The 21,827-nt window shown below is 36.7% G+C and overlaps 1 long non-coding RNA gene and 1 pseudogene across 1 annotated transcript; one reads left to right on the top strand and one right to left on the bottom strand.

Annotated features, from left to right (window-relative positions):
- Positions 1 to 1,350: 1,350 nt before the first annotated feature.
- LOC140595058 (uncharacterized) lies at positions 1,351 to 6,738 on the top strand. Its single transcript, XR_011996453.1, has 3 exons — positions 1,351 to 4,132; positions 4,528 to 4,684; positions 5,754 to 6,738. It is a non-coding gene; the product is annotated as an uncharacterized lncRNA (long non-coding RNA).
- Positions 6,739 to 7,319: 581 nt separating this feature from the next.
- On the bottom strand, positions 7,320 to 8,688 carry LOC112930166 (tubulin alpha-1C chain pseudogene; annotated as a pseudogene).
- Positions 8,689 to 21,827: the final 13,139 nt, after the last annotated feature.

Raw genomic sequence — 21,827 nt, 5'->3', positions numbered from 1 at the left:
CCTTTATCTTGTTTTTATTGTGTTCCACTATTACTTATTTTCTCATATTTACTTTATGTTTATTTTATTTTTTAAAAATATTTTATTTATTTATTTGGTAGAGAGAGAGGACAAGCAGTGGGAGAGGCAGACTCCCTGTTGAGCAGGGAGCCCTACATGGGCCTCCCTCCCAGGACCCTGGGATCGTGACCTGAGCTGAAGGCAGATGCTTAACTGACTGAGCCACTGGACTCCCCTATTTACTTTAGGTTTAATTTGCTTTTCTTTTCCTAGTTCCCTAAAATGGATACTTAGACAATTGATTATTGAAATTTTCTTCTTTTCTAATACAAACATTCAAAGCAATAAGTTTGTCTGTAAACATTGCTTTAGATGACCCAACAAATTTTGACATGTTGTGTTATCATTTTACTTTAGTTGAGAATATTTTCTAAGTTTCCTTGTGATTTTTTCCCCCCAAAATCAAGTTGGTTCCTTGGCCTATGGATTATATAGAAATGTATTGTCAAGTCCCACATATTTTGGAATATTCCAGGTATCTTTCTGGAATTGATTTTTATTTTAATTCAGAATATACTTTGTGTATACTTTTATTTCCAAAAGAATTATTGAAACTTGTTTTGTGGGGATCCCTGGGTGGCACAGTGGTTTGGTGCTTGCCTTTGGCCCAGGGTGCGATCCTGGAGACCCGGGATCGAGTCCCATGTCGGGCTCCCGGTGCATGGAGCCTGCTTCTCCCTCTGCCTATGTCTCTGCCTCTCTCTCTCTCTGTGACTATCATAAATAAATAAAAATTAAAAAAAAAAAGAAACTTGTGGCACTGAATTTTTTAGGACTTATTTTGTGTTCAAGAATGGGGTTTTTCTTGGTGAATGTTATATGTGTATGCTTGAAATTTATGGTATTTGGCTGATGATAATCATAATGGAGTACTCTGTAACTGTCAGTTGGGTCAAACTTGATTGATAGCATTGTTTATATCTTCTTTATCCTTACTAATTTTTTTCCTATTTCTACTAATTATAGAGACAGGATTGTTGAAATAGCTCTGGACAGTTGCAGACTTCCCTATTTCTTTTTTCAGTTTGGCAGTTTCTGCTTCACATATTTTGAAGCTCTGTTGCTAGGTGCATAGATATTTATGGTTATGTCTTCTTGGTGAACTGATCCCTTTATTATTATCCCTCTTTGTTCCTGGCAACATTCCTATTTTTCTGAAGTCTACTTTGTCTGATATTAATATAGCCAGCTTTCTAATTAATAGTTTTTGCATGGTGCGGTGCATCTTTTCCCCATGTTTTACTTTTGATCTATCAGTCTATTTAATGTGAACTTCTGGTAGGCAGCATTTAATTGGTTCTTGGTTTTTATTCAGTCTGACTATTATGCATGATTTTTTTTTTGTATTTGAGTATAGTTAACACAAAACATTCATTAGTTTCAGGTGTGTAACATAGTGATTTGACAGGTTTAAACATTATGCTATGCTCACCACAAGTGTAGCTACCACCTATCACCATATAAGGCTATTGTAATAACATTGACTATATTCCTTATGCTGTTATTCCTATGACTTACATATATACATGTATATATACACACCCCACCACCATCACTACACATCTTCCTTATTATTTTTCTACTGATGGACATATAGGGTTGTTTCCATATCTTGGTTATTGTAAATAATGCTGCAATAAACATAAGGAGGAAGGAGTGCAAATATTTTTTGAATTAGTTTTTGTTTTCTTTGGCTGAATACTCAATAGTGGAATTATTGAATTGTATGATATTTCTATTTTTAAATTTTGGAGGGACCTCTGTGCAATTTTCCACAATTGCTGTACCAGTTTATATTCCCTCCAACAGTGTATGAGGGTTTCTTTTTGTTCACATCCTCATCAACACTGATTTCTTGTCTTTTTGACTTTAGCTATTCTGACAGATATAATGTGATATATCATTGTGGTTTTGATTTGCATTTCCCTGATGATTAGTGATGTTGAGCATCTTTTCATGTGTCTATTGGCCATTGGTATATCTTTTTTGGAAAAATGTCTTCTGCCATTTAAAATTTATTAAAAAATTTTTAAATTTAAATAAAATTAGCCAATATATAGTACACATTAGTTTAAGAAGTAGTGTTCAGTTATTCATCAGTTGTGTATAACACCTAGTGATCATCATATCTGATGCTCTCCTTAATGCCCATAACTCAATTACTTTATCTCCTCATCCATCTTCCCTCCAGCAACCCTCAGTTCGTTTCCTATAGTAAAGAGTCTCTCATGGTTTTTCTCCCTCTCTGATGACTTCTTCAGTTTTCCCTCCTTTACCCTATGATCCTCTGCACTGTTTCTTATATTCCACGTATGAGTGAAATTATATGATAATTGTCTTTCTCTGTTTGACTTATTCCCTCAGTGTAATAGCCTCCAGTTCCATCCATGATGATGTAAACAGTAAGTATTCATCCTTACCTGTATATTCCACTGTAATATACTGAGTAATATTCCATTGTATATATATACTGCATCTTCTTTGTCCATTCTTCTGTCAATGGACATCTCAGCTATTTCCACAGTTTGACTATTGTGGACATTACTGCTGTGAACATTGGCGTGCAGGTTCCCCTTCGGATCACTACATTTGTATCTTTGGGGTAAATACCCAGTAATGCAATTGCTGGGTCATAGGGTAGCTCCATTTTTAACTTCTTGAGGAACCTCCATACCATTTTCCAGGGTGACTGCACCGTCTTGCATTCCCATCAACAGTGTGAGAGGATTCCCCTTTCTCTGCATTCTTGCCAACATTTGTTATTTCCTGTCTTGTTAATTTTAGCCATTCTGATTAGTATAAGGTGGTATGGAACATATTTATATGTATCTGTTGGCCATTTGTATGTCTTTGGAGAAATGTCTGTTCTTCTGTCCACTTCTTAACTGGATTTTTTGTTTTTTGGGTTTGAATTTCATAGGTTCTTTATAGATCTTTATCTGATGTGCCATTTGCAAATATCTTCCTCCATTCCATAGTTTGCCTTTTAGTTTTGTTGACTGTTTCCTTTGCTTGTGCTGAGGCTTTTTTTTAAAAAGATTTTTATCTATTCATTTATGACACATACATAGAGGGTTGGGGCAGAGACAGGCAGAAGGAGAAGCAGGCTTCATACAGGGAGCCCAATGCGGGACCTGATCCCTGGACCCCAGGACCACGCCCTGGGCCGAAGGCAGGCACCAAACCACTGAGCCACTCAGGGATTCCCACGTGCTAAGGCATTTTATCTTTTTTTTTTTTAATTTATAAATTTATTTTTTATTGGTGTTCAATTTGCCAACATATAGAATAACACCCAGTGCTCATCCCATCAAGTGCCTCCCTCAGTGCCCATCACCCAGTCATCCCCACCCCCCGCCCACTTCCCCTTCCACCACCCTTTGTTCGTTTCCCACAGTTAGGAGTCTCTCACGTTCTGTCTCCCTCCCTGATATTTCCCACTCATTTTTTCTCCTTTCCCCTTTATTCCCTTTCACTATTTTTTTATATTCCCCAAATGAATGAGACCATATAATGTTTGTCCTTCTCCAATTGACTTATTTCACTCAGCATAATACCCTCCAGTTCCATCCACGTCGAAGCAAGTGGTGGGTATTTGTCGTTTCTAATGGCTGAGGAATATTCCATTGTATACATAAACCACATCTTCTTTATCCATTCATCTTTTGATGGACACCGAGGCTCCTTCCACAGTTTGGCTATTGTGGACATTGCTGCTATAAACATCGGGGTGCAGGTGTATGGACCATTTTCTGTGGCTCCTTTGTTGTGTTTCACCCCAACTATAGAGACTACCTTCTGGGCATTCCATGTCAATTTTAGTATTCAAGACACTGTATGTGGCCCCTAAGTCTACTAAAAAGTCTATCAGTTGCATCCCCACTCTCAGCTGTACCCAGGGCTCCTGTGGGGTAAGGCATTTTATCTTGATGAAGTCTCAGTAGTTCATTTTTGCTTTTGTTTCCCTTGCCTTTAGAGATGTGTCTAGCAAGAAGTTACTGTGGCCAAGTTTGAAGAGGTTGCTGCCTGTGTTCTCCTCTAGGATTTTGATGGATTCCTGTCTCACATTTAGGTATTTCAACCATTTTGTGTTTACTTTTGTGTATGGTGTAAGAAAAAGGTCAGGTTTCATTCTTCTACATTTGGCTGTCCAATTTTCCCATTGAAGAGTACGCCCATTTTTAATTCAGATTGCTGTTTTGTTGTTGAGTTTTAGAACTTCTTTATTTATTTTGGATATTAACCACTTATCAGATATATGATTTGTAAATACCTTCTATTCAGTAGGTTGCCTTTTTGTTTTGTTGATGGTGTCTTTTGCTGTGCAAAAGTTTTCTAGTTTGAGGTAGTCTCAATAGTTTATTTTTGTTTTTGTTGCCCTTGCTTAAGGAGACATATCTAGGAAAATGTTGCCATGACTGTGTTGTGTATATTCTGCTATTGTATTTTTGCTACTCTGTCCTTCAGGCCAGCCTGTGGAGGCTCTTCTTGCCTGCTGTGGAAAGCATTTGGTCCCTGGCCTGAAGGTGATGAATTTTAACTAGGTGTGCTCTAGTCTGCTTGTGAAGTAAGATTTGACACCAACTCCACCAGAACTGAGGCCCTGTGGAACTCTGATCAGGAGGTATGTTGTGGGCTGTTTTACTGGGGGAGAGTCCCACTGCATTGGGACAGAGGCAAACTTGACTGAAAAGGGCAGTCTTGCCAGAGCACAGGGTGATGGGGCTTGGTACAAGCAAGTTAGGCAGCCAGTGTCAGCATTGTGCTGCTTCCTACAGATGGCTCTGTGTTTATGCTGATGGGGAGAGGGTGGGAAATGGCATTAGCCAACTCCTTTGTTCCTGGAGAGGTATCTCTGTGAACACTGCCTCTCAGGGACATGCTCAGAGAAGAGTAAATAGTCTCCCCACTGTGTGCCACAGGCATTCTTCTGATCACTGTCCCCATGTTATGCACTCCCTAGATTGTTTGCCCACCTTCTCTCAAGGAGAAAGGCTATGCCCTCCAGGCTCTGTGCTAGCCAAGCCTGCCATTCTTTAAAACTCCAGACTTTAAGCCCCACTGGTTGCAAGAACCTACGAAATTCAGGCCTTTTTGTTTTCCTTGTGCATTCCCCTGTGTGCTTTTCTCTCTCTTGTCCTTACCTACGGCCACAGCTCCCTTCCCTCTCTAGCACCTGTGATCCGTTTCTCTCCTAAACCATGTCTCTGCACTTCCTACCTTCTTCAGTGTGGCCTTTTCTCTCCCTTTAGTTATGGAGTTTGTTCTGTCAGTTTTCAGTTTGACCCTAGAATATTTAGGATGATTTGATAGTTATCTACTTGTGTTGGTGAAACAAAATGAGCCTAAGGTCCTATTACTCCACCACATCTTCCTCTTTACCAGAGACTTAAGAGTAGAAGGTCTTAATTTTGATGAAGTACAACTGGTTATTTTATTTTTATTTTTAAAAAATATTTTATTTATTCATTAGAGAGAGAGAGAGAGATTGAGAGAGAGCACAAGCAGGGGGAGTAGCAGAGGGAGAGGGAGAAGCAGACCCCCCACTGAGCAGGGAGCCCCATGTGGGGCTTGATCCCAGGACTGAGAGACCACAACCTGAGCTGAAGGCAGACACCCAACCATCTGAGCCACCCAGGTGCCCCTGGTCAGTTTATTTTTTAATGAATTGTCCTTTCTGTTTTATCTTTAAGAAATTTTAGCCTAACCCAGGAATCAGCCAACTATGACCTGTAGTCCAGGTAAGGCCTGCTGATTGTTTTTGTATGATTTATGTGCTATGAATTATTTTAATTGAAATTTTTGAGGTTAACTATAGATTCACGTGCAGTTGTAACAAACTGTAGCAAGGTGTTCATGAACAGTTTCCCTAGTTTCTCCCAATGGTAGGCCTTTTTAAAACTATACAATTTAATATCACAACCAAGATATTGACATTGGCACAGTCCACAAACCTTATGTAGATTTTTCCAGTTTTACTTGTACTCATTTGTGTGGGTAAGAATGGTTTTTACATTTTTAAATAAACTCTGCCCAATATGGAGCTCAGACTCATGACCCTGAGATCAAGAGTTACATACTCTACTGACTGAGCCAGCCAGGGACACTTTTTTCATTTTTAAATGGTTGAAAAAAATCAAAGGAATATTTCTTGATGCATGAGTATTATATGAAATTCACATTTTAGCATCCATAGCTTGTATTGGAGCATAGCTACATTCACTCATTTATAGTATAGTCTATGGCAGCTTTTGCCCAATGATAAAATAATGGAGTAGTTGTAACAGAGAACATATATAGTAATTGCATTGCCTTCTACTGCTGCTCAGTGGACTATAAATTGCAGTGATACAGTTATAACTTGACAACATTTTGTGCACCATATATTACTGTACAATGACATTATATTTACTTTTTACTTACCAGGGCATTCCCATAATGTCACATGAAGACAAAAGTGGATTTTGAATATCATACTTATAAGGCATAATGGAGTTTAGATTATCTTGTTAACAAACCAGATGTGCAGTGACACCACAGCTGTGCTGAAAGAATGCAGTGTACATTGACATTCTCAGACTATCACAATATTCCTAACTCATAGTAAAGAAATAGGAAAAATCAGAAAATTCATTGTGGAATATCTCATGGCAAAATTTCCAAAAATAAAAAAATAAAGGCTGCAACCAATGTAAGTTTTTGAGTGGCCAATTTGTTAGCCAAACAAAGACTTCTTTTTTTTTTTTTTAAATATTTTATTTATTTATTCATGAGAGAGAGAAGCAGGCAGGGACACAGGCAGAGGGAGAAGCAGGCTCCATGTGGGACTCCTCAGGACCCTAGGATCACTCCCTGGCTAAAGGCAGGCACTAAACCACTGAGCCACCCAGGGATGGATCCCCAAACAAATACTTCTTATGGTGAATTAATTAAAATCATGTTTGTAGCAGCTGAAGAAAAAAATGTGTCCAGAGAAAACATTTGTTTAAGATAATTAGTCTTTTTGCAAGAGCGAATTCTCAAAGACTTGAGGACATTAAGAGTAAAATCAGTAGTCAGCAAGAAGGCAAATTATTTCAAGTGGTTTTCATTGGCTCTTGATGAGTTGAAAATGTTACTGGTATATCTCAATCACTTCTTTTTTTTTTTTTTTTTTTAAATAGAAACATCACTTTTATTGACAAGTTAGGACCACAACAGACAGCTTCCACAACAGGAATAAGACAGTCCCAAGACAACGGAGTGTAAAATCATAGCAGACAGGTTAATACTCTTCACCCTCATCCTCTCCCTCAGCACTATCCGCTCCAACCTCCTTATAATCCTTCTCCAGGGCAGCCATGTCCTCACAGGCCTCAGAAAACTCTCCTTCCTCCGTGCCCTCACCCACATACCAGTGAACAAAGGCACGCTTGGCATACATCAGGTCAAACTTGTGGTCCAGGTGAGCCCAGGCCTCAGCAATGGCTTTGGTGTTGCTCAGCATGCACACAGCTCGCTGTACTTTGGCCAGGTCTCCACCGGGTACCACAGTGGGAGGCTGGTAGTTAATGCCCACTTTGAAGCCAGTGGGGCACCAGTCCACAAACTGGGTGCTGCGCTTGGTCTTGATGGTGGCAATGGCAGCATTGACATCTTTGGGAACCACATCACCACGGTACAACAGGCAGCAAGCCATGTATTTACCATGGCGAGGGTCACATTTCACCATCTGGTTGGCTGGCTCAAAGCATGCATTGGTGATCTCTGCTACGGTAAGCTGTTCATGGTAGGCTTTCTCAGCAGAGATGACAGGGGCATATGTGGCCAGAGGGAAGTGGATGCGGGGGTAGGGCACCAGGTTGGTCTGGAACTTCGTCAGATCCACATTCAGGGCTCCATCAAATCTGAGGGAAGCAGTGATGGAGGACACAATCTGGCTAATAAGACGATTAAGGTTAGTGTAGGTTGGGCGTTCAATATCGAGGTTTCTACGACAGATGTCATAGATGGCCTCGTTGTCTACTATGAAGGCACAATCAGAGTGCTCCAGGGTGGTGTGGGTGGTGAGGATGGAGTTGTAGGGCTCTACTACAGCTGTGGACACCTGGGGGGCAGGGTAGATGGAGAACTCTAGCTTGGACTTCTTGCCATAATCGACAGAGAGACGTTCCATCAGCAGGGAGGTGAACCCAGAACCGGTTCCCCCTCCAAAGCTGTGGAAAACCAAGAAGCCCTGAAGACCCGTGCACTGGTCAGCCAGCTTCCGAATTCGGTCCAAGACAAGGTCAATGATCTCCTTGCCAATGGTGTAGTGCCCTCAGGCATAGTTATTGGCAGCATCTTCCTTGCCTGTGATGAGCTGCTCAGGGTGGAAGAGCTGGCGGTAGGTGCCAGTGCGAACTTCATCAATGACTGTGGGCTCCAGGTCTACAAACACTGCCCTGGGCACATGCTTGCCAGTGCCCGTCTCACTGAAGAAGGTGTTGAAGGAGTCATCTCCTCCCCCAATGGTCTTGTCACTTGGCATCTGGCCATCAGGCTGAATGCCATGTTCCAGGAATAGAGCTCCCAGCAGGCATTGCCAGTCTGGACACCTGCCTGGCCAACGTGGATGGAGATGCACTCACGCATGACTGAGACTTCAAGGGCTCCTTGGGGCTGGAGGCGGCGAGGGGACGGCGACAAGTTTCTCCCACTTCAATCACTTCTTTTTATTCAAAGATTAAATACCAAGTTTGAAGTGATAAAGTATTAGCCCTATGAATATTCTGCATGGAACAGCTACAGGTAAGAATATTTTCAAATAAGTTATGAAATGCTAATATAGTACAACCTGAAGGTGGTATCTACTAAAATGTGTTAAAACTGATAGTGGTAAAAATAACGGGTGAAGCAGGAAAGTTTTGACTGAACAAATTGACGAAGCTTTTGAAAACAAAAGCTGTTTAAAGCCTTTGGTTTTTCAGTAGTACTTCACAGGTAATATTTCAGTCTATCATTTGTTATTGAACTGCTAGTGTTAACAGAGGACTTCCTTTACTCTTGTGACTTAACCATTATGAGTTTTGTGAATTTTTGTCAGAAACATAAGTGAAATATCCTAGCTTGCTCTTCTGCATAACAGTTCAATGATTTAGCATTGGTAATGTTTTACTGTGGTTTTTGCTATTATGAATAACACTCCTAGGAACACTCATGCACAAGATTTTGTTTGAGCATCTATTTTCAATATTTTTTGGGTATATATATATCATGGTGAAATTTCTGAGTATTGTGGGTTAAATTGTATCTTCCCAAAAGATATATTGTAGTCCTTACCTTTGGTACCTGTGACATGACTTATTTTCAAAATAGAATCTTAGTCGATATTATCAAATGAAGATGAGGTTATACTGGTTTAAGGTGGATTTTAATCCAATGATTATAAGAGGGAGATTTGGATAGAGAGACAGACATGCACAGGAGGAGGCAGCCATGTGAAGACAGAAGCACAATTTGAAGTGATGCAGCTCCAAGCCAAGGAAGCTAGGGATTGCTGGCAACCACCAGAAGCTAGAAGAGACAGGAAGGATCCTTTCCTAGAATCTTCAGAGGGAGCATGGTCTGAAATCATACAATGTTTTGAATTTCTTGCCTTCATATCTGTAAAAGAATACATTTCTACTGTTTTAAGTCATCTAGTTTAGGGTAATTTGTTATGGAAGCTCTAGGAACCTAATACACTGGGTCATATGACCATTCTATGTTAAACTTTTTTAGAAATATCAAACTGATACAATAGCAGCTGCCATTTTACAATTCCATCAGCAATTTTTAGGGTTTCAGTTTCTCCACGTCCTCAATGACAAATTTTTTCTTTTTCTATATTTACAGCCATTCGGGCAGCCCCGGTGGCGCAGCGGTTTAGCACCACCTGCAGCCCAGGGCGTGATCCTGGAGACCCTGGGTGGAGTCCCATGTCGGGCTCTCTGCATGGAGCCTGCTTCTCCCTCTGCCTGTGTCTCTGCCTCTCTCTCTCTGCATCTCTATGAATAAATAAATAAATAAATCTTAAAAAAAAATTTACAGCCATTCTAGTGGGTGCAAAGTGCGGTCTCATTGTGGTTTTGATTTGTATTTCCTTAATAAGCAATGATGCTCAGCATCTTTTCATGTATTTTTTTGGTCACTTGTGTATCTTTGAAAAAAATCTATTGAAAATTTTTGCCCATTTAAAAAATTGGGTTATTTATCTCTTTATTGTTGAGGTAAGTATTCTTTATATATTCTGAATATTAGGTCCTTATCAGATATATGACTTATAATATTTTCTTTATTCTATGGATTTTCTCTTTCTTGATAGTGTCTTTGATGCACACCTGTTTTTAATTTTGATGAATTCAGTGTAACACGTTATTCTTTGATTGCTTGTATTTTTGGTGTTATAGCTAAGAAACCATGCTACCCAAGGCCATGAAACCTTAAACCTATGTTTTCTTTTCTTTTTTTTTTTTTTTTTTTAAGATTTTATTTATTCATGAGACACAGAGAGAGAGAGGCAGGGACACAGGTAGAGTTAGAAGCAGGCTCCATGCTGGGAGCCTGATGTGGGACTTGATCCCGGATCTCCAGGATCACACCCTGGGCTGAAGGTGGTGCTAAACCCCTGAGCCACCAGGCTGCCCCCTATGTTTTCTTTTAAGAGTTTTATAGTTGCAGCTCTTACATTTAGGCCTTTGATCCATTTTTAATTAATTTTTGTATATAGTGTAAGGTATGGGATCAAAATAATTTTTTTGCATGTTGATATTCACTTGTCCTAGCATCATTTGCTGAAAAGATTATTCTTTCTCCATTGAATGATCTTGGTATCTCTATCTAAAGCCAATTGACCATAGATGTATGTGTTTAGTTCTGGAATCTCAAATCTATTCCTTTGATCTGTATATCTGTCTTTATGCCAATCGAGACACTGTCTCGATTACTGTTGCTTTGTAGTAGAATTTGAAATCAGAAGGTATGAATCTCCCAACTTTGCTCCTCTTTTTTCAAGACTGTTTTGTCTTTTCTGGGTCCTTCGTAATTCTATATGAATTTTAGGATCAGCTCTATATTTCTGTAAAAAGAAAAGGCAGTTGGAATTTTAAAACGGATTATGTTGAATCTCTGGATCAATTTGGGGAGTATTACTACTTTAACAATATTAAATGCTCCAATCATTGAATATAGGATGTCTATCCACCACTTATTTGCGTCTTTAATTTCTTTCAATGAAATTTGTAATTTTCAGGGTACAATTTTTATACTTATGTTATATTATGCCTAAATATTTTTTGATGCTTTTGTAAATGTATTTCTTTTCTTCATTTTCAGACTGTTCATTGACAGCATATAACTGATTTTTGTTTATTGATCTTGTATCCTGAAACTTTGCTAACCTCACTTATTAGTTCTAATAGATTTTTTTCTTTTCCTTTTTTTATTGAGGTAAAATTGTATATATAACATTATGTTTCAGATGCACATTATAATTTGACACCTGTATACACTACAAAGTGATCACCACTAAAATTCTAGTTATCATCTATCACTATACAATTGACCTTCACTCATTTCACAGACTCTCTACCACACCCCCAACTTTGGTAATCCACATTCTATTATTTGTATCTATGAGTTTAATTTTTTATCTTTTTTTTTTTTTTTTTTTTTTAGATTTCACATAAGAGTGAAATCATGCTGTCTTTTTCCATCTGGCTTATTTCACTTAGAATAACAACTTCAAGGTCCATCCATTTTGCCACAAGTGATTTCCTTCTTTTTTTTTGGCTGAGAAATACTCCATTCTATATTCCACATCTTCTTTTTCCCTTCATTTATTGATGGACATTTAGGTTGTTTCCATTTCTTGGCTATTGCAAATAATGCTGCAATGAATATAAGGGTATATATATCTTTTTGAATTAGCATTTTTAAAATTGTTTGGATAAATGCCCAAAAGTGCAAGAATTAGATCATATGGTAGTTCTAGCCTTAATTTTTTTGAGGAATCTACATACTGTTTTTCATAGTGACTATACCAATTTACATTCCCATCAACCATGTACAATGGTTCCCTTTTCTCTACATCCTCTCTAACCCTTACTATTTCTTGTCTTTTTGATAGCAGCCATTCTAACTGGTGTGAGGTGATGGCTTAGTGTGGTTTTGATTTGCACTTTCCTAATAATTAGTGATGTTGAAGATCTTGTCATGTGTCTATTAACTATCTGTATGTCTTCTCTGGAAAAATATCTAGCTCCTCTGCCCATTTTTAATCAGTTGTTGCTATTGAGCTGTATGAGTTCTTTATATATTTTGGATATTAATCCCTTGTCAGGTATATGAATTGGAAAAATCACCATTCAGTAGTTTGTTTTTTGGTTAAGATAATGGTTTCTTTTGTGTATAGAAGGTTTTCAGTTTGATGTAATTCCATTTGTTTATTTTTGCTGGCCTTTGGAATCAGATTCACAAAAATATCATTAAAACCATTGTTAAGGAGCTGACAGCTTATATTTTCTCCTAGGAATTTTATTGTTTCAGGTTTTATGCTCCAGTCTTCAATCCATTTTGAGTTAATTTTTATGTATGATGTAAGATAGTTTAGTTTCATTCTTTTGCATGTTGCTGTCCAGTTTTCCCAACACCATTTATTGAAGATACTGTCCTTTCTTCATTGTATGTTCCTGGCTCCTTGGTGGTAAATTAATTGGCCATACAGGTTTGATTCTGAGTTCTCTATTCTGTTCCATTGACTTATGTGTCTGTTTTTATGCCCATACAATATTGCTTTGATTACTATGGCTTTGTAATATAGTTTATTTTTTATTTTTTATTTTTTTTAAAATTTTTATTTATTTATTATAGTCCCAGAGAGACAGAGAGAGAGGCAGAGACACAGGCAGAGGGAGAAACAGGCTCCATGCACCAGGAGCCTGATGTGGGATTCGATCCCGGGTCTCCAGGATCGCGCCCTGGGCCAAAGGCAAGCGCCAAACCACTGCGCCACCCAGGGATCCCTGTAATATAGTTTAAAATCAAGAAGTGTAATACCTCCGCCGCCTTCTTCTTTTTTTGGGGGGGGGGATGTGGAAATGCTTTGTTCTTCTTTGTCAATATTGCATTGGTTATTTGTGATCTTTTGTGGTTCCATACAAATTTTTGGAATTATTCGTTCTAGTTCTGTGAAAAATGCCATTGTAGTTTTGATAGAAATTGCCTTGAAACTGGCTTGCTTTGGGTAGAATGGATACTTTAACAATATTAATTCTTCTATTCCATAAGTAGAGTATCTTTCCATTTGCTTGTGTCTTCTTCAATTTTTTTTGATTACTGTCTTACAGTTTTTAGTGTACAGGTCTTTTATATCATTGGTTAAATTAATTCCTTTTGATTCTTTTTGATGGAATTATAAATGGGATTGTTTTTTAAATTTCTCTTTCTGATAATTCATAGATAGTGGAATATTTTGTGGGAAGTTTTTTGATTACTAAGTAAATCTTTTTGCTTGTTGTATGTATATTCAGATTTTTGATTTCTTCTTGAGTTAGTTTTTATACTTTGTCTTTCTAGAAATTTTTTCCATTTTATTTATCTAATTTGTTGGCATTCATTCATTATATTCCCCAATAATCCTTTATATTTGTGTGCGGTTAGTAAGAATGTTACCCTTTTTATTCATAATTTTAGTAATTTAAGTCTTTTTCTTTTTTTTCCTTTGTTAAAGATCTGTCAATATTGTTTATCTTTTCATAGAATCAACTTTTGGTTTCGTTGATTTTCTATTCTCTATTTTATTATGTTAGCTGTAATTTTTATTATTATATTATTGATTTGAGGTTTAAAAAATAGGTTTGTACAGTTATAAAATTACTCCTGAACACTGTTATTGCTGTATTTCATAGATTTTGGCATGCTGTATCTTCATTTTCTTTAATTTCAAACTATATTTAAATTTTCCTTATAATTTCTTTCTTGGTCTATTGGTTTAAAGTGCACTGTTTAGTTTCCACATATTGTAAATTTCTCAAATTTTCTTCTATGGATTTTTCCTCTCAAATTCTTGTCTTTGGAGAGTATGCTTTGATTTCAGCCTTTTAAAATTTATTGAGACTTGTTATATGGCTTAACATATTAACTATAATGGAGAATGTTCCATGTGCATTGGAGAATGTGTATTCTGCTATTGTTCTATGGATGCCTTTAGGTCTAGTTGGTTTATACTGTTGTTCAACCTTGATTTCTTTGCTGATTTTCTGTGTAGTTGTTCTATCCATTATTGAAAATGGGATATTGAGGTCTCTGACTATTGTTGATTTGTCCATTTCTTCTTTCAATTCTGGCAGTTTCATTTCATGTAATTTGGGATGGTATTGGGTGCATATATATTTATAATTGCTATATCTTCTTGATGGATTCATGTTTTTATCATTATAAATGTATTTCTTTAACTCTAGTAACAATAATTGTCTTAAAGTCTAATTTGTCTAATATTAGTATAGACTTTCTAGTTCTCTTTTGCCAACAATTTGCATTGTATGTATTTTCCATCATATTACTTTTAGCATATTTTTGTCTTTGAATTTAAAGTGTCATGTAGTCAGTATATAGTTAGATCATGTTTTGATTAATTGATTGATTGATTGAGAGGGAGAGTGAGGAGAGGGACAGAAGGAGAGGGAGAGAGAGAATCTTATACAGGCTCCATGCCCAGTGTAGAGCCTGATATTGGGCTCGATCACACAATCCTGAGATCATGACTTGAGCTGAAATCAAGCATCAGACACTTAACTGACTGAACCACCCTGGCACCCCTAGATCATGTTTTTATTTATTATTTATTTATTTATATTTATATTTTATTTTATTTTTAGATCATGTTTTTAAAATCAAGTCTTCCATTTCTGACTTTTTTATATGACATTTACGTATAATTATTGTTAAGGTAAAGTTTATACTTTCAAATTTATACAAATTTTACTAATTGTTTCTTATATTTCGTTCCTCCCCTCAGCTCCTTCATTAATGGTATCCTTTGTGTTTAATATTTTCTTTTTCTTTTCTTTTTTTTAAGATTTTATTTATTTATTCATGACAGAGAGAGAGAGAGAGAGAGAGAGAGACAGGCAGAGGGAGAAGCAGGCTCCATGCAGGGAGCCTGACATGGGACTTGATCCCAGGTCTCTAGGATCACACCCTGGGCTGAAAGCGGCGATAAACCGCTGGGCCACTGGGGCTGCCCTAATAGATATTTTCTAACATATTTTAATTCCCTTGTAATTTTTTGGGCATATATACTTTTAATCTTTTTTAATTTGAGTATACTTGACACACAATGTTATATCAGTTTTAGGTATACAGCATAGTGATTCAATATCTCTACAAGTTATGCTGTGGTCAAAAGAAGTATAGCTACCATCTGTCACCATTCATTGCTATTAAAATATCAGTGACTGTATTCCCTATGCTGTACCTTTTATACCCATGATTTATTCATTCTATAACCAGAAGGCTGTATCTCCTGCTTCCCTTCCATTCTGCTCATCCTCCCCTTCCCTTTGGCAATCATCAGTTCTCTACATTTATAGGTCTGATTCAGCTTCCTGTCTATTTATTTTTTTTGCTTTGTTTTTTAGATTCTACATGAGTGAAATTATATGGTATGTGTCTTTCTCAGTCTGATTTATTTAAGTATGTGTCTTTCTCAGTCTGATGAATGGACCCTCTAGGTCCATTCATGTTGTCTCAGATGGCATGATTTCATCCTTTTTTAAGGCTGTGGAGTATTCCATGTGTAAACACACACACCATATTTTCCTTATCCATTCATTTATTTATGAACACTTACATTGGTTCTGTATCTTGATTATTGTAAATAATGTTGCAATAAACATAGGGGTGTATATACCTTTCTGAATTAGTATTTTTGTTTTCTTTGGGTAAATATCCAATAGAGGAATTTTTGGATCAAATTTTTATTTTTTCTATAAAAATATTTCTATTTTTAATTTTTGTAGGAAACTCCATATTGTTTTCCACCATGGTTATACCAATTTATGTTCCCATCAACAGTGTACAAGGGGTCCCTTGCCAACACTTGTACTTTCTTTTTTTTTTTTTTTAAAGATTTTATTTATTTATTCATGAGAGATAGAGAGAGAGAGAGAGAGAGAGAGAGAGGCAGAGACACAGGCAGAGGGAAAAGCAGGCTCCATGCAAGGAGCCTGATGTGGGACTCTATCCCAGAATTCCAGGATCATGCCCTGGGCCAAAGGCTGGTGCCAAACCGCTGAGCCACCCAGGGATCCCCTTGTTATTTATTTTTTATTTTAGCTATTCTAACAGGTGTAAGGTGATATTTCTTTGTGGTTTTGGTTTGCATTTCCCTGAAGATTAGTGATGTTGAGTTTAGTGTATATATATATACATTTTTTTTTGAGTTTAGTTTATATTTTTGAGTTATATTCTTAACGGTTGTCCTGGGCATTACCATTACCATTTCATTTTATAACAATCTAGTTCAGATTAATACCACCTTAATAATATATAAAAATGAAGTTTTTATATAACTCTTATGCTGTTCTTCCTTGTACTGTTGTCAACACATATTACCACTTTATATACTATGTGCTTACCAACTTAGATTTATGAATACTGCATCATGCAGTTGTCTTTTATTTTTTTTTATTTTTATTTTTTAATTTTTATTTATTTATGATAGTCACAGAGAGATAGAGAGAGAGGCAGAGACACAGGCAGAGGGAGAAGCAGGCTCCATGCACCGGGAGCCTGACGTGGGATTCGATCCCGGGTCTCCAGGATCGCGCCCTGGGCCAAAGGCAGGCGCCAAACCGCTGCGCCACCCAGGGATCCCTGCAGTTGTCTTTTAAATCAGATAAGAAAAAAGTTACAGATATATATTTATGCTCTTTTTTTATATTTACCTTTTGTAGTTATACTTATTGGTGCTTTATATTTCTTCATGTGGATTAGGGTTACTGTCTAGTATCCTTTCATGTCAGCCTGAAATACTCTTTTTAGTATTTCAGTAATACTCCTTTTAGTAATTCTTATAAGGCAGCTCTGCTAGTAAAAATTTTTCTCAGATTTTATTTATGTAGAAATCTCTTAATTTTTTCTTCATATTACAATATAGACTCTCTTTTAAAAAAGAAGATTTAGTGCTATCTCCTTCATTTTTGGAGGATAATTTTGCCTGATTCAAAATTTTAAATTGACCGTTTTTTTCCCCCGTAGTTGAATGTTATCCCAGTGGCTTTCTGATGAGAATCAGTAGTTAATCTGTTTCAGGATCCCTTGTATATGATGGTGTGATGAGTTTAAACAGTTTATGTACTGTTTAAGAATCTATTTTTGTCTTCTGCTTTCAACAGTTTTATTATGATTTGTGTAAGTGTAGATCTCTTTGATTCTCATCCTAAAGTTTGTTCAGCAGCCTGGTTGTGCATATGAATGTTTCTCAACAATTTTTGGAAGTTTTCAACATGTCCTCAAATATTCTTTCTACTCCCTTCTCTCTTACCCTATAGTGACATATTGGTATATGTGATAGTGTCTCACATAGCTTTAAGGTTCTGTTCATTTTTTTCATCCTTTTTTAATTTCTGTTTATGAGACTGGATAATATCAATTGATCTTTAAGTTTGATAATTATTTTTTCTTCCTGCTCAAATCTGCTATTAAGCCCCTCTAGTGAATTTTTCATTTCAGTTATTGTACTTTTCAACTCTAGAATCTGTTTGCTTTTTATAATCATATTTCTTTATTGATATGCTCCATGTGGTAAAACATCATTTTGCTACTTTATTTCTTTAAACATAATTTTCTTAGGTCTCTGAACATATTCAAAATAGCTGATCTGAAGTCTTTGGCTGGTATGTCCAACGTCTGACTTCCTCAGGGACAGTTTATATTGATCACTTTTTTTCCTGAGTTCTTACCATTCTTTCTGTGTTTTTGTATGTCTTGTAATTTTTTTGTTGTTGAAAATTGAACGTTTTAAATAACATAGTTATCACTCTGGAAATTAGATTCTGCCCTATTTCCAGAGTTTGATGTTACTGGTGCTCATAGTAGTAGTTTTTGCTTGCTTAGTGGCTTTTCTGAACTGCCTTGTAAGGTTTGTATCCTTTTTGTGCGAAGCCACTGAAATCTCCATTTGTTAGCTTAGTGGTCAGCTAACTATTAAACAGAAATTTCTTTAAATACTTGGAGCCATTCAGTCCCCCAGTCTTTTCCAAGGGACTATGGGTGCTTTTTGAGACATGCTTTCAACACTCAGCCAAGAAGTTTACAACTCTGCCTTACCCGTCACTTCCTACTTACACAAAGCCTTAAGGTCAGCTGGAAGTGAGAACATGGGGCGTTTTTAAGTCTTTCCTTAGCATATTTATAGCCCTGAGTATGCATGGCCTTCTATGTTCCTGGGAATATGTCAGATCTTTTTTTCAAAGTCCATATAGACATTTCATTTCTCAGGTTCCCTTTTAAATGTTTTGATTAGTCTGTTGTTTGTTCCAACTGTTACCCATCACCTCAGGCATCTGTGATGTTGAGCTTTTGACAGATGCTTCCTGGGAAGAGGCATTTAACACTGGACAAATTTAAGCGAGATCAAGTAAATGCAAGCATTTTGAGTGGAGTCTTCCAGGGAACCACCAGACAGGTCAAATATTACTTCTTTGAGAATGACTTTATTCTGCTCCCTCTGTAACTGGGAATGTGAGCTGTGGTTTTTTCATTAAGACTAACTGGGCTGGGGTATGGGACTAGTGCAAGTTAAAGTTCAATTTCTTACTGAGATTTAGCTGTTTTTCTCGATTAAATGTTTCCTGGATTGCTACAAGCCTTTTGTTAATTTCCAGAGTTCCGAAAAAGTTAATTTTGACAGTTTTGGGGGCCATTTTTTGGTTGCTTTTATGGAGGGCTAAACTTTTGAAGGTATTTACTCTGATGGTTTTGTTGATGTCACTCTGCAATCAGTTTTGATGTTCAAAAACACTAACTTTGATATCCAATTAAGTGAAGTGCTTAATTAAGTGAAGCCCACCCCAAATTCTATTACTCATATTCATATTCCTATTGTGGGCTAGTACTACACAAAATTGCACTCAGTTATCACAGTTATATTTTGAATTTCTTCAAAAAAATTTGTGGAAATTTTTTTCTTTCTTGCTGTATAAGGACCTATGCAGTATTCTCATTTTTTCCCTCTTGGTCCAAAGTTTAAAATATTTACTATCTGGCCCTTTACAGAAAAAGTTTGCTAACCTCTGGTCTAATCCAAGGTCCAAAGATTTCCTCCTATGTTTCTTCTAAAGGTTTTATAGTTTTAGGTTTTCCATTTAGATCTATGGCACATTTTGAGCTAATTTTTTATTGCAAAATATGGATCCACATTCATTTTTTCTATATGGATGCGCAGTGATTCCATCACAGTTGGTTGAAGCGACTGCTTTTCTCCACTGCATTGTCTTGGCATCTTTGTCAAAAATTAGTTGTTTATGTGTGGGTTATTTCTGGGACTATATTCTTTTCCACTGATCTATTTGTCTTATATTTATGCCAATTCCATGCTTTCTTGATTACTACAGCTTTATAACAATTTTTGAAATAGGTAATATAAGTTCTTCAACTCTATGATCAATTCTTCCCCCCAGAATTGTTTGGCTATTACAGGTCTAGCATTTTTTAAAGGTCTTTAACATTTTTATATGCAATTTAGAATTAGTTTGTCAGTTTCAACAAGAAAGTCTTTCTGATTTTTTTTAAACTTTTTTTTAAATTTTTATTTATTTATGATAGTCACACAGAGAGACAGAGAGAGAGGCAGAGACATAGGCAGAGGGAGAAGCAGGCTCCATGCACCGGGAGCCCAACGTGGGATTCAATCCCGGGTCTCCAGGATCGCGTCCTGGGCCAAAGGCAGGCGCTAAACCACTGCGCCACCCAGGGTTCCCCTTTCTGATTTTTATTGGGATTGTGTTGAATGTATAGATCAATTTGAGGAGAGTTTACGTCTTAACAATAGTGTGTCTCTGGACCTGTGAACAAGGCATATCTTTTAATCTGTTTAGGTATTCTTTAATTCTCTCAGCAGTATATATTATTTCTAACTCCAAGATCTTAGAAATTAAGGACTACACATATTACAGTACTAAACATGGGAGCTCCAATTTTTGGTTCAGGTTGCCTGACTCTAAATTTCAGCTTCACTATTTACCAGCTGTGTGATCTTGGGGAATTGCTTGACTTCCCTGCTTCAGTTTACCATTTACAAAATGGAGGAGTGATAGTACTTTTTCACAGGGTTAATATGAGTTAATGCATAAAATTGCTTAGGACACTTCCCGGCACAGATTAATTACTATGTAAAGATCAGCTTTTGTATGCTGTGATAAGGAATTCATATAAACGTTATTTGATTTATACCGTTAATACTGAGGGATGGTGTGCCTAAAAGTTTTTTTTATTGTACTAAGACAAATAAAAAATAAAGATATAGCAAGTGGCAACAACTTCAAAAACATTTCTTTCTTTTTTTTTTAAAGGATTTTATTTATTTATTCATGAGAGACACAGAGAGAGAGAGAGAGAGGCAGAGACATAGGCAAAGGGAGAAGCAGGTTCCTGTAGGGAGCCAGTGTGGGACTTGATCCCAGGACCCTGGGATCACGACCTGAGCTGAAGACAGACACTCAACATTGAGCCACCTAGGTGCACACTCCTTCTAGCTTCCTTAGGTATGAGTTAGTTTGTATATTTGAGACTTTTCTTGCTTTTTGAAGTAGACCTCTATTCCAATATATTTCCCTCTTAGGACTGCCTTAGTTGCATCAAAATGGGATTATTGTTAAATGGAATTAAATGATATTGTATATGTTAAGTTCTTAGCATCCAACTGGTATATTGCTGTTGTTATTAAATAGAAATTGGGAAAAAAGTTGAAAATATAAGGTATAGTATATGCAGGTGATAGATATGTTATCCTTGGATAACAAACAGGGACTAGGAAGTATAAAACATACTTTTTTCTCTAAAAATGGTATTTTTTATGAGTTTTTATATGGTAAGCTGAATATAGCTTGTGTACTTGCCAAAATAAGTCTTGAATCTGTTTACATTTCTCCATCTCTACTGCCATTTTCTTACACCACTGTCATTTTTTGCATAAACAACAACAATCCAACTGGTGTTTTTTTTGGTTTTATCTTTTTCCAATTGATTTCTACATACTAGTGAGAGCACATGGCTTTTAGAAATGTAAATAGGTTTATGTTAGTCCTCAGCTTAAAACACTTGACTGGTTTCCCACTGTATTTATAAATAAAAACTTTGTGTCATGGATTACAGGTCTTACCTGTTTTACCCTATGATATTTACCTTTCTAATTTCAATGCTCTTTTTCCTTATTTTACTCTATCCACTATGGTCTCCTCTCAGGTCTTTAGTTATCATACTATTTTATACTTTAGCACTTTTGTTCAGGTCATCTGCTTGTGATGAGGGATAGAAGCAGAAAAATGTTCACCTTTAGCCCAGAAGCCTGACCAGTAGCTTGCATAGTTTCAGTAAGGATCAAATACATGCTGGTTGCTACATTCTTAAAGGGTCTCATGACTGTCTGTACATCTCACTGATAGTTAATATCAGGGTGAATGATAAGCACCAGAGAAATCTTGCAAAAGTTGTTCTATGAGTAGAAATTCAAAGAAAAGATTTATTATCTATTACTCCCTACACAT

This window comes from Vulpes vulpes, chromosome 13 (assembly GCF_048418805.1).
Source record: "Vulpes vulpes isolate BD-2025 chromosome 13, VulVul3, whole genome shotgun sequence".
Lineage (NCBI taxonomy): Eukaryota > Metazoa > Chordata > Mammalia > Carnivora > Canidae > Vulpes > Vulpes vulpes.
Note: the sequence above shows the minus strand (reverse complement) of the source record. Positions and strands in the feature narration are given on the sequence as shown.